At 36.9% G+C, this 16746-nt stretch overlaps 1 protein-coding gene across 10 annotated transcripts in view; it reads left to right on the forward strand.

The window, feature by feature from the left end:
* Positions 1–16746, forward strand: part of NRIP1 (nuclear receptor interacting protein 1) — a 105547-nt gene that overhangs the window by 77194 nt on the left and 11607 nt on the right. For 6 of the 10 annotated variants that reach the window (XM_073010336.1, XM_037982803.2, XM_073010334.1 and 3 more), the window contains one exon: positions 7710–7985. The exons of 2 other annotated variants lie outside the window; for them this stretch is intronic. The gene's annotated coding sequence lies outside the window, so the exon portion shown is untranslated. Of the gene's footprint in view, positions 1–7706; positions 7986–16746 lie in introns of all 10 variants that reach the window. 2 more of the 10 variants (XM_073010337.1, XM_037982797.2) reach the window with 1 other exon arrangement.

Genomic DNA, 16746 nt, shown 5'->3' on the forward strand with positions numbered 1-16746 from the left:
ACAGGAGGACTTGTTAGAGGCATGCAGCAAACTCTTCAGGAACCTGGTGATAGGAGTACTTTGCTCCTCCTGAAACTGGAAAGCTATTCTTTCAGCACCTCCCTGCTGTCCCTTCCCTCTCCTCGTTTTGCCTCCCTCATCTCTGCTTCTCTCTATTTGCCTACTCCAATGTTTTCTCTCAGAATACTGACTCCTCTAGGCACTAATCTGAAACGTGGCCTCATGAAGTCCACTCTAAAATGAAGCTTTCTGTCTCCCTCTGAATTCCAGATGTCAAGAGAGGAAATGATTGGTCCATTTTAGTTAAGTTCCCGGTGTTGATCCATTCTCCTCAGGTCTGTGGTTTGGGAACAGGTTATTTAAGAAAAAGGTTTAGGGAAGGAAGAAGAAATTATAGGCATCTTTTGTATATGAAATTCCTTTTTGCTTTAAGTAAACCTGTCACACAAAATTATAAGTGAAATAATTAATTACCTAGATTATTAAATTATTTTACAGCTCCAAATGCTTTTTCTTTTTTTAGTTTTTCAGGAGATATATATATATAGACAGATATATGTCTGTATATATCTACACATGTATATATATAGACAAAAGACAATCCTAACCCTCAAAGAGCTTTATATAGGTTGACTAGTAAGTCAGAAAAAATTTTGTCTGAGAAAGTTCTTTGGGCTGAAGCTTCGTCTGTGAATAATGAAACAACATTCATTGAGTGCTTACAAAATATGAGATATTACACTAAGTGTTTTACATATACCTTTTATTTAATACAACAGTTTTATAAGGTAGTTACTATTATTATTCCTCTTTTACAGCTGAAAAAACTGAGCCTTGGAACGGTTAAGTAAATCGACCAAAGTGACCCACTACTGAATAGCAGAGTCAGGAATCCAGAGACTGTTCTTTTAACCACAGTGCTTTGTGGCTTTCCTAATAAAAGCAAGAGACTGACAGTGGCAGAGACAAAATTTTAGAATGGGAAAAGTAATCCAGAATTCTCAGAGTGCTGCATAAATGTGTGCTTTACCAAAAGTTTTCAAATCCACATTTGTTACAGTCTGTGGCAATTGAATATGATAGGAAAGACTATGTTCCAGAAGACCTTGACGTGGTTTTGGATCAGCCAGTTACTGGACAATTAACCAACCACTCAATTGTTCTGAGCTTTAGTGCCCTGGTAAAATGGGAATGAGGATAAATAATGTATTAACCAACCCCATGAGGAGAATCAAAGACAACTCTATCCTAGTATTTCATTTGAGGAAGGGTGAGTATAGCTTAAAGCACCTGTGACAAAGCAGGGCTTTTAAAATGTATAATACACTTTGTAGGAATCAACGGTCAGTGACAAGAGCTCCCAGGAGGTTTTATACACTGTTTTGCCCAGTCAAGAATTTGTAAAGAATTGCATCTCAGCAGCACCCACCACAGACTGGCCCCAGGAACATTTGTCTTCCTTTGTTTGCCCTTTGCTAAACCCCTGTCAACAATGGGTTTTAACTATCTTATCTTGACCTTAACAAGGTGATAGACCTGGTCAGTGGAACATGGCAGCAGTTTTCTAATGTTTGAAAGATAACTGATGGATTAGCCTTGTTTTCTGTTTCCCCAAAAAGACCAATAGGCAGACTAAACCTCAACAGATTATAGCTCAGTGCAAGGCAGAATTTCATACTGTTGCAGTTATGCGAGGCACTCTTACTGAGCAGCTACTCTGTGGCTAGGCTGTGTGAGCATTACCGCATTTATTCAGCACAGGGGCTCTATGAAATAGGTATTAGTGCTTTTGCACATTTAATAATGATAAAACTTTCCAGAGGAGCCAACTTCCCCAAGATCAAACAGTTGGTAAATGGTAGAGCCAGAAGAACTTGAAGCCAGAGCCATCTGTCTCCAAAAGACCACCTTGGAAGATAGTTGGTGGTCACTAGAGGTTTTTAGAAATGAACTAGATAACCAGAGATAGCAAATGGGCTATAAAGGGGATTCAGCATCAGATAGGATGATTGATTAGGCAGATGACTTTTCGACTGCCTCCTAACCTTTAAATTATAATTCTGTCATGTTTGGAGAATTACTTTACATGCCATACTATTATGAAAACAATAGCCAGTGGCAAAATTATTAGAGGAAAATAGATTTCAGCTCATAAAAATTTAGCTGCTTTTCCAATTGGATACAAGTTCTTTAAATTTGTGTAATCTGGTATGATGAAGGATAAGATGTTTGTAAGTTTAGTTTAAATCATTAGTTCAAATGAATAAAATATATACCAAAAATCTGCCATTTTCTAATTATAGACAAGGAAATTTGATTTGATGCGTCATATATTTAAAACAAATACCTAAACAAATGCCTAAATAAAAGAGTGTCTTACTATGCATTTTGGAACACTGGGTTTCTAAGTCTTATCCATTTACAGCAAAGTGAGATCTTTTCTGGACCCGCATGACTTTTTTGCCTTCTCAGACCTGAGAAATGTTGTTAAGGTTTAATCCTGTGCCACAAAGCAGGAGTGGATCTGAAGCTCTTAGGTCGAAGGAGTGGTGTTTCTTAATGTTATGTTTCTACTAATGACAACTTGCTAATATGGTAAAAAGTCGAAAGCCATGGCAATGACATGTGGCGTCATCTTGCATCAGTATTCAAGACCTACTTGGGTAATGGCTGTTTTTGTTGAATTGGTTTTTGGTTTTTTAGGTTTCAGTTATTTAAAAGGGAATTTCACTTTTATGTATTGTAATTAATCACTTTATGTTAAGATACTGTTTTTATTTAGCCATATTCGTTGAACGTTCATACTTGAAGCTCTTCAACAAACACAGATTCAGGTTTAAAAGATCATTCCAAGAATAGCTTTGACCAGTTTGATTTAATCTTTGTCACACATTTAAAGGGCTGAAGTTCTTTGGCATACAGTTATCATCTGCTTCAATGATTCATGTGTAAAATTGGCACAGAGAAATAGTTTCTTAATTGTGGTTGATACTGTAAAAAAATAAATACATAAAAAGCCTTTCTTACATAAAGGCTTACTTTGCCCATTTCATTGTAACTATTTTTTTAGAATGAATGTCTGGTTTTAGAGACTAAATCTTTTGATGTGATACTTCATTTCTTAATATCTCCATCAAAAGAAAATGTAACAAAGTAGTATTTTAATGTTAACTGGGTTTTCATCTTTATCTAAGCGAGGTAATTTGAAAAGAAAAATGATGAAAAGCTTGATGGAACTGGGATTTTGAAGCATATACTCATTCTTGATATAACCTAAATCCATACCAGATCTTACTAACCTCGACTTGGGAAACAGCAACTAAAGGAAACCAAATTAGTATGATCATTTCTTTATAAACAAGTGGTAAAATAAAGATCATCTTACCAAAACTTGAAAATACTCTAAAAGTATGTATATTTTTAAAATGCTTTGCCAGGCATGGTGGCTCACGCTGGTAATTCCAGCACTTTGGGGGGCCGAAGCGGGTGGCTCAGTTGAGGTCAGGAGTTCAAAACCCAGCCTGGGCAACATAGCGAAACCCCATGTCTACCAAAAATACAAAAATTAGCCGAGCCTGGTGGTGCAGGCCTGTAGTCCCAGCTGCTTGGGAAGCTGAGGCAGGAGAATTGCTTGAACCCGGGAGGCAGAGGTTACAGTGAGCCGAGATCACAACACTGCCCTCCAGCCTGGGTGGCAGAGGGGAGACTTTGATTGATTGATTGATTGATTGATTGATTGATAGGTAGATAGCTTAAATCTTGTGGGTTTTCTACCATAATGTTAGTCATGCATGTTTTCTAAACCCATAGAACTCTCTGTAGGATAAAATATTTTATTATTCTTTAATTTTGTGCCTTTTTTGTTCATTCATATTCCAGTGAGAAAGATATATTGGATCTGAAACCATCGTTTTAATTAACATTGTCGTACCATTTTAATTCTCCTGGTCCCATAGAATTATGACAACCCACTCGTCATTTTGCAGACCAAGGCTCCAAAAGGTTTACTTGCCATTTACAACATATTCTACTCGGAATGCTGCCTCTGCTAGGTGCTAACATGTAAAGATAAAAATACGTAATTCTCGCCCATAAGGAGTTTATACCCTTGTGGGGAGCCAGGCCTTAACAAACCAAAACACAGGCATACCTCAGAGATATTGCAGGTTCAGTTCCAGACACTGCGGTGAAGTGAATACCTCAGTAGAGCAAGCACATTTTTTGGTTTTTCCGTCTGTATAAAAGTTACGTTTACACTGTACTGTAGACTATTAAGTGTGCCATAGGCATTATGTCTAAAAATAATATGCATACCTTAACTTAAAAATACTTATTGCTAAAAAATACTAACGACCCTCTGAACCGTCAGAGAGCTGTGATCTTTCTGCTGGTAGATGCCTTGCCTCCATGTTCATGGCTGCCGACTGATCAGAGTGGTGGTTACTGAAGGTTGGGTGGGGTCTCTGTAATGATTTCTTAAAATAAGACGACAATGAAATTTGCCACATTGACTGACGTCCTTTCATGGAAGATTTCTCTGTAGCATGTGTTGCTGTTTGATAGCATTTTACCCACAGGAGAACTTCTTTCAAAAAGGGAGTCAGTCCTCTCAAACCTGCCACTGCTTTATCGACTAAGTTTACATTTACATGATATTCTAAATCCTTTGTTGTTTGTTCGACAGTGTTCATAGCATCTTCACCAGGAGTAGATTCCATCTCAAGAAACTGCTTTCTTTACTCATCTTTAGGAAGCAACTGCGCAGACTGGGTGTGGTGGCTCACGCCTGTAATCCCTGCACTTTGGGGAGGTCAATGTGGGACGATCACTTGAGCTCAGGAGTTTAAAAAAAAAAAAAAAGCAGCAACTCCTCATTCATTCATGTTTTATTATGAGGTTGCAGAAATTTACCCACATCTTTAGGCTCACTTCTAGTTCTTTTGCTTTTTCTGCCACATCTGCAGTTGCTTTCTCCACTGAAGTCTTGAACTCCTCAAAGTCATCCATAAAGTTACCAATGTTGATATTTGACCTCCCCTCAGGAATCATGAATGTTCTTAATGACATCTAGAATGGTGAATCCTTTTCAGAAGCTTTTCAATTGACTCTGCCCAGATCCAATCAGAGGAATCACTTTTGATAACAGCTAAAGCCTTAGAAAATTTGTTTTTCCAATAAGATACAAAGTCAAAATTACTCTTTGATCCATAAGCTGCAGAATGGGTGTTGTGTTAGCAGGCGTAAAAACAACATTAATCTCCTTGTACAACTGCATCAGAGCTCTTAGTGTACCAGGTACATGGCCAATGAGCAGTAATATTTTGAAAGGAATTTTCGTTTTTGTCCAGTAGGTCCCAACGGTAGGCTTAAAATATTCAGCAAATCATAGTGTAAGCAGATGTGCTTTCCTCCAGGCTTTGTTGTTCCATTTATGTAGCAAAGGCAGAGTAGATTTATCATCATTTTTAAGGGTTTAGGATTTTTGGAATGGTATATGAGCATTGGCTTCAACCAAACTTCCAGCTTCATTAGCCCTGATCAAGAGAGTCAGTCTTTTCTTTGAAGCTTTGAAGCCAGACATTGACCTCTCTCTAGCTGTGAAATTTCTAGATGGCATCTTCTTCCAATTTAAGGCTGTTTTGTCTCCATTGAAAATCTGTTGTTTAGTATAACCACCTTCATCATTTATCTTAGCTAGATCTTCTGGATAACTTGCTGAGCTTTTCTGTCAGCATTATTTGCTGCTTCCCTTTGCACAGTTTTATTATTTTCTCCCTTAAATTGTATGAACCACCTCTGCTGCTTCCTCACCTCTCTCAGCCTTCATAGAATTGAAGAGAGTTAGGGCCTTGCTCTGGATGAGGCTTTGGTTTAAGGGAATGTTATAGCTGGTTTGATCTTAAATCCAGACCACAAAAACTTTCTGTATATCAGCAATAAGGCTGTTTTGTTTTCATTATCATTCATGTGTTCACTGGAGTGACATTTTTAATTTCCTACAATAATTGTTTTTTGCATTTGCAATTTGGTTAACTGGTGCAAGAGGCTGAACTTTTGGCTCGTCTTGGCTTTCAGCATGCCTTCCTCACTAAGCTTAAACATTTCTAGCTTTTGATTTAAAGTGCGAGACATGCAAAACACACGGAGACCATTGTAGGGTTATTAATTGATCTAATTTCAATATTGTTGTGTCTCAGGCAATAAAAAGGATTGAGGAGAGGGGGAGAGATGGGAACAGCAAAGTTGTGGAGCAGTCAGAACACACGTATTTATTAAGTATGCTGTCATATGGGCGTAGTTCATGGCACGCCACAACAATTACAATAGTAACACCAAAGATCACACATCACCATAACAGCTATAATAATAATGAAAAAGCTTGAAATATTGGGAGAAATACCTAAATGAGACATAGAGCTACAAAGTGGGCACAAGCTGTTGGAAAAATGGTACCAATAGACTCCTCAACAGGATTGCCACAAATCCTTAGATTGTTAAAAAAAAAAAAAAAAAAAAAAAAAAAAAAAAAAAAACCATAAAAAAAACCCCCACAATAACTGCAAAGTTCAATGAAACAAAGCACAATAAAATGACGTGTGACCGTACAGTTTTGTAAGCAAGATGATTGAAAGATCTACTGAGTGCTGTGGAGTCACAGAGAGGAACAGCCACCCTCAGGCTGTGGAGTTCAGTGAAGGCTGCCTAAAGAGAGGATGAGTTGTCAGCTGAGACTTACGGAACGAAAGAGATGTCCTAGTTGTTTAGCTTGACTGTAAACAAATGGGGCTTATTACAGGATTCTCGATGCATTTTTAAGTCTGATGTATTTTTCCTCAAAAGATGAGGATGGTAAGGATGGTATAGGGGGAAGGGCACTAGGCAGAAAGTTCTTTGTTCTTCTTACCGCCCTGTTTTTCCCCTGCTGTCTTATTTACAACCTTTTGTTTAATGACAAGAATTTCTATAGAACAAATTATGTATTTTATATAAATGCGATAATTGAAAGCAAGTTAAAGACCAAAACACAAAGCAAAATATAAACATTGGGAAATTCTGATGTAAAGATTTAAGTAATTTAGGAGTTGAATGAACTAGGACCAGGCACTGTGGCTCCTGCCTGTAATCTCAGCACTTTGGGAGGCCAAGGCAGGAGGATCTCTTGAGCCCAGGAGCTTGAGACCACCGTGGGCAACATGGTAAAACCCTGTCCCTACAAAAATCAAAAATTAATCAGGCATGGTGGTGTGTGCCTGTGGTCCCAGCTGCTCAGGATGCTGAGGTAGGAGGATCACTTGATCCTGGGAAGGCAGAGGTTGCAGTGAGCTGAGATTGCACCGCTGCACTCCAACCTGGGTGACAGAGCAAGACTCTGTCTCAAAAAAAAAAAAAAAAAAGAGTCAAATGAACGACTAAATAGCGAGGAGAACAATATAGTATATATGTGCCATTCCACACATCATCATTCTATCTCAAGACAAAAAAACAACAGGAAAATGATGAGAGATTTTCATTAAAGATTTTAGTTTTCATTGTTCAGATGATTTAATTTCAGTAAATGATGCTAGTAGTAGGAAGTAAGTAGTTGTTTTTAATGATCTTTATTGTTAAGAGAAAAGTTGTTCTGAAATATTTTGGGTCCAACCGTTGAAATCAGAAAAGCCCCGACCCGTGTTCCCTAGACCGCTAATCTGCCTGTGTCTCCTCAGCAGACCGGAGTCGTCCTCTAAAGCTTCCTGACTCTTCCCCGGCCTGGGTCTGTATCTGACTACGAGCGGCGGGTGCCATGCCAAGGAGCGTGTGTCACTGTCCCTGCTGCACAGACTGAACGTGCCCTAAACCTGGACAACAGCAGAACTGGGTCTCAGATTAGCATTTACCGGCTGTTGTTCCTGAGATTGCTGCTTCAAACACTTGGTTGTATGGATAGAAGAGATCAGGGAAAAGCACGCACCGCAGTTTCTTCAATAAAAGTAAAACCATTTCAAGTGAGTAAGTAGCCTGCTGATGGTGTGCTGGTAGCTTCATTTTCCGAGTTGACAGGCATACTTGAATGATACCTGTGAGAATTTCAAGACATAGAAGTTCTCCAGGTACATTGTGCATGTAGTATGTTTGGTTTTGATTCCTTCATCCTGTAGGATGGGACCTAGTCAGGTTTATTGACTCCTCCTTTACAGGTATGGCCTCCATGTCTGGGCGTTCATGGATTGTGTCTGTAGTGATATTTCTCTTCCACAGCTTGACTGGAAACTTCAGTCTAGATATCTTTGTGTTTTGGGCCTGTAATGACTACAGTGATGTCATATATGTCATTTCAATAGTATTTAATTTGATAATTTGACATAATTTTTCTTTTTTACTTTGTTTTTGAAAAACTAGCAATCTGTCTAGGATAGTAAATTTTGGGTTATTTTCATTCAAAGGTATTTAATTGATCAAAAATATGAAAAAACACTAATTGAGAACATTTACATATACGTATGTCATAAGTAATTTGCAAATTGTATAAAGCTACAGCAGGTGGTACTTGATTTAACAAGGAAAGCTTTTGTAGTGTAAATTTACCCCAACAGCTTTATGCATCCTTCAAAATGATTTCTTGACCAGCATGCTTCAGTAAGAACATTGATCACATAACTCTTGGTTTCATAAATGTAACTTAAAATAAATTTAACATCTTGTTTAAACAGCCAAAACAAAAGGCGTGATTTGTTAGATAATAACATATATTTATTTATTTTATTTTCATTTTTATTTTATTTTAATTTGAGACGGACTCTTGCTCTGTCACCCACCTGGAGTGCAATGGTGCGATCTTGGCTCACCGCAAGCTCCGCCTCCCGGTTCAAGAGATTCTCGTGCCTCAGTCTCCTGAGTAGCTGGGATTACAGGCGCATGCCACTGTGTCCAGCTAATTTTTGTATTTTTAGTAGAGACAGGATTTCACTATGTTTGCCAGGCTGGCCTCGAACTCCTGACCGCGGGTGATCCTCCCGCCTCGGCCTCCCAGAGTGCTGGGATTACAGGTTGAGCCACCACATCTGGCCTGCACTAATATATTTAATAATATATTCCTTTAAGAATCACTTTTTTGTCACTATTGATAACTAAAGTTTCTTTTGATCCCTGTGATTTGAAAATTGTTATGGAAGAGTGTGGATACATTATAAAACTTCTCCTGTTGAAGCAGTGACTTAGAAGTTAAATCTGTGTTTTTGGGAACAAGTGACCCAAGACGTTGCAGAGCACACTACTGATTTCAGTTTCAGATGGGTCAAAAGCTTGGAATTGTGAGAGAGCATTATCCATTCAGGGAACTGCAAGTTAAGTTAATTTTAAATTTTTAAAATCAGTTATAACAAGCAAACAAAAAAAAAATGCAAGCATATATATACATGCATACAAGCACATAAAAATTCACAGTTCTGGGCCAGGTGGAGTGGCTCACACCTGTAATCCCAGCACTTTGGGAGGCCGAGGTGGGTGAATCACGAGGTCAGGAGTTCAAGACAAGCCCAGCCAAGATGGTGAAACCCTGTCTCTACTAAAAAAATTCACAATTCCGTAACACACATACTGGTTTCTTCTCTTATTCTTGATCCAATACAATATATTTAACAGAACATACTTTATAATAAGAAGTGCATGAAGATCTTGACTTCAAAGATGGGGAACATTTTTAAAACAGAGTGTACCCTGTGAGTAAGCGCAGTGTGTCTAAATGTACTAAAAACCCTAGGAGCTTTGATCAAAAGCCAGCTGGTTACATCAGTTCTGTTGGTAATCTTTCTTGCTGATCTGTGACCTTGACCTTGTGCTTGTGTCTGTATGTCAAATCTATTTTAGGGATGGGGAAGCCATAGTTGAGTTTAATAGGATTGATGCTTCCATCTCAAAGGATATCCCTGTATATATACTATAAACACTCAAGCAATTCCAGAAGAAGAAAGATCCATTTTCCATTACATTTCTTATTTTGATAGAGATTGGAAAATATTATGCTCTTGAAAACTGATAGAAAGCACCAGGTACTCCAAAGAGCTATTGAGAAAAGTGAGGAGAAGCAAACACTCTGTTAATTTTGTATTTACACTCTTTTCTTATACTTATGTGCTGCCAAAGTAATTTGTTAATGATTATTTTGTGTTCATTAAGAGAAACTGTTGTTTCTTTGATAACAGTAGAAGGTAGGGAATAGACATTAGTACTAATCATAAATAGGTATGTGCTGTCTGTCATATAATAATTTTCTGGAGCTTTAAAAATTGTAGGTAAAATTAACTTTATCTAACGATTTTCCAGTTTCAGTATTTTCAAGACAGACTGCAGCACAGCATCCAGAAATGTATTGCATTTTTGAAATAGAAATTTTTTGGAAGTTTAGCTCTTTCTCTAGCTCCTTTGTCTAGATCTTTGATTTTTAACTTAAAATCTCCAACTTTTTCATCCTAACTTAATTTTGTTTAAAAATTAAATGTTTTTCAGATTAACTGTAGAGGCAATGTAAAATGAGTAGCAAATTTATGGAATCCGATTCATATATCTAGGCCTTCTGAAGAGAATTCAGAACAAAGAAGCCCTTCTTTATTTTGCTGTATCAATTATGGGGTATTTCTTTCTGTCACCAGAACAGTTATTTCATGTGTCTCTTTGTGTCATCAAAGATCCTAAATCTTTGTGATTATCCTGCATTTTATGCAGTATATAGCCATTATGAGATAAGCAAAAGTTCCAGTTTGAATATGAGCTCATATTTGGCTTTTAAATAAACATCTGTTTGCAATTCTGTGACCCTACAGAAGAAAACTGTGAACATAGATAACTTGGGGCTATTTCAAAACCATTTCCTTCCCCCAGAATTTATTAAAAAGACAATAAAACATATTGGTCAGGGCTATTTCCACAACTTTATAACAGCATATCATCTTTCTCGTTAAAATGCTTGTCATTTTCATCAGCTATAATTTGATGAATTACTTGGAATCATAGGAATAAAATGTGAGATTTAGGGAGGTCCTCGGATACATGTGTCCTTGCATTGAATGCTTGAGTTAATCAAGCAGGAGTGTCTCCTAATGAGTCCTTTTTAGTTGGGAATGTGAATGACACTGTTTTGCTCCTATGGAAGCAGCTGACTAGCGAGTTAAAGCTGATGGACCTAGAAGTTTGGAGCAAATTTGGCCTTGGGCCAAAACATTAAGTCCTTCAGGTTGCAGTGGAGGGCAGCCTGGGCAGCTGTTTTCCTCGCCAGTGTCTCTGGCTTCCATGCCACCTGTCTCTGAGGAGTATCTGCACCTAAAATGGGAACCCCCGGGAGAGAGTAAGAAACTCCTCAGTTCTCATTTCAGATGTTGAGGCCGTCAGTTGAGCAAAGTGTATTTAGATAATTATTTTTGGCACCTGTTAAACTGTACGACCACACAGCTACCTTTTCATAAAGATAATACTTCAAAGAAAGTTATCATCTTGGAATTCAACTTCCCTTAAAAGACATATATTAATTTTGATTCAAGTTTTTCAAGTAATTAGAAATATATTTTAAGAAATGAAACTTCAGGCATGTTCTTTTGTTGTCTTATTATTCCTTGCTGTGAAATGTCAACACTTGAATGTTTCTTGTATTCCTTTTTAAATGTTTTCTTCCAACGACTTTTTAGCTTTTAGTTTATAATAGAGGATTCACTGTTGTCTTCTTAAATGAAACTTCAGGACCCATGCCTGAAATGTTACTTTTCCTTTCTTTTTATATGAAATTAAGTGTTGGGTTTTACGTACTTTAACTTTTCATTGGCGCTTGATTTGGAAAGCTGCTTTCATCCCTTCGGATGAAATGTTTGCAGTTACAGCCCGTTGGTAAATTGCTTTTGGCTTATTGTTTCTCATTCAGCTCTTAAAACTTCCTTTCAAAGCCCCGCTTTGGAGAACAACAAGAGTTCTCTGAATACCTGGATCTGTTTTTTTTTTTTTAAATAAAAGGGGCAATACTTAGGACTTTGGAATCTTCTTAGTATGTACTTAGATATTTTTCTTCTAATATTTAATGAAACATATTAATGTTTTTCTTACCATTTGTATAAAAAATACCCCTGAAAGTATCCACAGTGGAATATAGATATTATTGTCCATTAGGAGTTATTCTTGAATGACATAATTAAGTAGCCCTTTGATTACTTATGCATTTTGATGAACCAGGCAAAGCCAAGTGTCCTAATTGTCAAAGCTGCATGGTAGAAATCCCTTTAAATTCAGTACTCAAATAGGTATTACTTGATATTGCAGAACAAACTGGGGGAGATCTCATGGAAACAATTGGAAGTCATGAGGTAGTCCTTAGATATACTTTAAATGGCATACCAAGTGAACTCATAGATGTTTAATCATTTAAATGTGTTTTTGATGGAGTATTTAATTGCAAGTAAGATACTGAATCCTTAAAAACAGCTGGAGAAAGACCGTTGTCATTATTTCTCTATTCTCAACCAAAAATAGTCCTACCTGTAAGAATTCTGCTAGATGCATTCTTCGTTTATCTAAGTAAAATCTTATCACTTGGATTTCATCATTTTAACGTGTTTAGAATTTCAACAAAGTTTCCCTAATAGAAAATGTAAAACATATTGCAATGAAAATAGTTTAACTATTTTAGAGTCAATATAGCACCCATTTGTGAACTGTTAGTATGCACATTATTTACTACTGCCTTTTATTTAAAAAGCTCTAAAAAAATTACCTGTCAACTTAGTTATGTACTTTTCAGCTACTTATAAAAAAGTAAATGTAGCTCTTTTTAAAGTATATTGTGTAATTCAAGCATTTTATTAGATACTTCATTAAACTAGTTTGTGTTGAAACTTTCCCTAAATCAATCTGTGCATATGGTCAAGATTCCATGGAATTCTTTCATAGTTTAGTTTGATTTTATTACTTTTAAAATAATTCTTTTTCACCATAATAATTTTTTCCACCACATGATGTAGACCAGTAAAATTTTAACTTTATAAACTTTAAAGGATTTTTATGCTTAGAAACAATTTTAAATTAATAAAAGGAAGATTCTGTTTATAATTTTAACATAGTTAAGTAGTTGGACATGAATTTTATTGTCGTAAAATACTACATTAACCTTTGATATACTATCAGAGTTCTTTGGACTCAGTTTTAGTTTTCAAATGCTTTTTTAAAAAATGTATTTGTAACTGGTAGGAAGGACGATATCACATTTTTTTTTAAGTTTTAATGAATGTGCCCTTAATAGACTCAAGCATAGTATCTTGCTATTACCATACGTGTCCATTGGAACCTTTTAGAAGCCAAAAGTACATATGGATCTTAGTGATCTTATTTTTTCTGTATCTTTAAGTATTTTGGCATTTTACCATCTTGGCAATTAATTCATTTTTTATTCCCAACTATCCTTTAAAAAAAGAAAAAAATGCTAAAATAATAAAAAGTAAAAATAATGAAAGTGCCTAGAAGGATGATGCAATGCTAAAACAAGTCATCACTGTTATACCATCATTCTATCCTCTTCCCCCTCCCCTCCCCCTTCCCCCTCCCCTCCCCCTCCCCCTCCCCCATCTCCCTCCCTCCCTCCCTCCCTCTTTCCTTCCTTCCTTCCTTTCTTTCTTTCTTTTTTTCTTTCTTTCTTCCTTTCTCTTTCTTTCTTGTTGGGTTTTTTTTTTTTTTTTTTTTTTTTTTAGAAGCAGTGTCTTGTTCTGTCATGCAGGCTAGAGTGCGGTGTACAGTAACTCAGTCATAGCTCACTGTAGCCTCAAACTCCTAGGCTCAAGTGATCCTCCCACTTCAGCCTTCCAAAGTGCTAAACTTACAGGCTAGCCACTATACCCAGCCCCATCTTCAGTTTTCTTAGAGCCCATTATGCTACATTATCTTTCAAGAATGTAAAAAAATAAAAAATAAAAAATCTGGAGACACTATCTTTCCCTTTTAAGGTTTTATTAAAAATTGATGATTCAGTATTTTTCTGTCTATAATGTCAAAGAGAAGAAAGTTGACATACGAAGATATTTCACTTAGATAAACCAGAAGATGAATGGAACAAAACTGATGGTAATACTTTACACGTGAATCATTATGGTGCTATTGATTACATAAGCAATACCACTGACTCTTGTCTTCAGATACATCCTAGATGAATGTTTCCTTCCTTCCGTCCATCCGTCCTTCCTGTTCTTTCTTTCCACAGGGTCTTGCTCTGTCACCCAGGCTAAAGTGCACTGGTGCTATCATGGCTTACTGCAGCCTCGACTTCCCCAGACTCAGGTGATCCTCCCACCTCAGCCTCCCAAGCAGCTGAAATTACAGTTTCATAACATCACACCCAGCTTTTTTTTTTTTTTTTTTTTTTTTTTTTTATGTTTTTGTAAAGACGGAGGCTCGCCATGTTGTCCAGGCTGGTCTCGAACTCCTGGGCTTAAGCATTCATCCTGCCTCAGCCTCTGAAAGTGCTGAAATTACAGGCATGAGCCACTGCGCCCAGCCCCTAGGTGAATTTTCTCAAACACAGGGATCAATGAGGAACAATATAGTTCAAAAATATAGTTCTCAGGACAAAAAGTAAGTACAGCATTTTCATCCAGTTAGTTATTTATTTGGAAAGACTTCATTGCATCACTCAGCGTTTTGTGACAAAAACTTCAATGGCTCTGTTTTCCTCAAAGGGTGTGTGATAGTATTCTTTCATCTTTTATGATTTTTGGAACACTCAAATTTATTTGAAACTGTTCATAAGTGGACAAATACTTAAGACGGGTGTTTGATGAGATTGTAAAGAAAGAGATGATATAGAAATGAAGTAATTCATTGGATCGATCATTGTAATTGCTGTTACTCTAAAAATGAAATATGTTGGGCAATTACAAGGCAGAAATTTCTGTCATCTTTTCAACATCATTATGAGCTATTAAAGTTATCAAAAGTAACACCTTTTGAATTCTTCAAGTACAAAAAGAAGACCCAAGAGTCCTTTTAAACACATACTTGAAATCTGGAATCAATATTTGTAAATATTTCCAGGTTCGTCCGTGACAGTTGATGAGCTGTCAGTTTCAAAGCACCTTGCCCTTTTCAGGTGTATGTTCCTTCAAAACCAGGAAAACGGGGAATGAAGAATTGAGTTACAGTGTACATTTAAATTCTTATAAAAAAAATCTAATGAAGTTATTTTATGTCATTTCTTTATTCTTATTGTGTAAATTATTGATGAATTAACTTAAATATTAATAAAATGTCTGTTGGACCCAGATGATAAATGATGATGACTTTTTCTTGGTATACTGAGGGTTAAAACGAATTCACTAAAATTGTAAAAGAGTCAGGTGTGGTGGTTCACACCTGTAATCCCAACATTTTGAGAGGCCAAGGCGGGAGGATCACTTGAGGCTAAGACTTCCAGATGATCCTTGGCAACATAGTGAGACCCCCTTCTCCACCGGGGGAAAAAAATCAACTCTGCATGGTGGCACACACCTGTAGTCCCAGCTGCTTGGGAGACTGAGGTAGGAGAATCACTTGAGTCCAGGAGGCTGCGGCTACAGTGAGTTGTAATCTCACCACTGCACTCCAGCCTGGGCAATAGAGCAAGACCTTGTCTCAAAAAAAAATTATGTGAGCTGATTTTCACTTAAGATGATAATACTGAAATCAAAATTTAGCACTTCTTGGTATCCTAAATGTTATACTAAATTTTTTGTTAAAATTAACCATTTTTTCCCCAAAATTTTATGGAACCACTCTATAAAAATGACAGCCAAGTTGAAACAAACATCACTCAGTTAGCTTTTATTTTATTATTATATAGGTTTTCCTTTTTTGTCATTGTATATATGCATTTTTAGTGTTCATAAAAGAAATCTTTCTTCACCTTGCCTGTCATATCTACTAACCTAATGTTTAAAGACAGGCTAGTAATATAATCTACTTAGTTTCTAAACTAAGTTTTTCCTTCTGAAACCTCATGAGAGTTACAGAATTTATGATGCCTTTATTTGTTCTTAGTATTTTTTCCCATTTTTTTCTTTTTCTGTACCTTTAGTATTTTTAATTCCTTTGGTTCTTCTCATCCATCATAAGCCAAATTCTAGAAAAGTTCTGTTTTCTTTACTTAGAAGTTATTTAACAAGTATATACCATGCAAGGCAAGTCTCCCTTACTGTGATGAAAATGTTTAATATCTTTAAATAGACACATGCACAAGTGCTAATGAAATCACCATCGAAATTAGGAAAGTGACAAACCAGTGGATTCAATATTTTATAAACTATTCCAGTTTCAGAAATATACATTAATTGCAATTCTCTGAAGCAGGGGTTCCCAACCCCCAGGCCAAGCCTGTTAGGAACTGGGTCACACAGCAGGCGGCCAGCCGCGGGCCAGCAAGCATTACCGCCTGAGCTCTGCCTCCTGTCACGTTGGTGGCAGCATTAGGTTCTCATAGAGGTGCGAACCCCATTGTGAACTGCACATGCGAGGGATCTGGGTTGCCCACCATTGATGAGAATCTAATGCCTGATGATCTCAGGTGGAACAGTTGCATCTCGAAACCACCTCCACCCCACTAGTCCATGGAAAAATTATCTTCCATGAAACCAGTCCCTGGTGCCAAAAAGGTTGGGGGCCACTGCTTTAAGGAAACCTAATTATTAAATGTGTGTTGACATTTAGGTATTTGTAACTAAATATACTCAAGTATACACCTGGCAACACTCTTAAGTTATGTTTATATAA

The sequence above is a fragment of the Chlorocebus sabaeus genome, chromosome 2 (assembly GCF_047675955.1).
Source record: "Chlorocebus sabaeus isolate Y175 chromosome 2, mChlSab1.0.hap1, whole genome shotgun sequence".
NCBI lineage: Eukaryota > Metazoa > Chordata > Mammalia > Primates > Cercopithecidae > Chlorocebus > Chlorocebus sabaeus.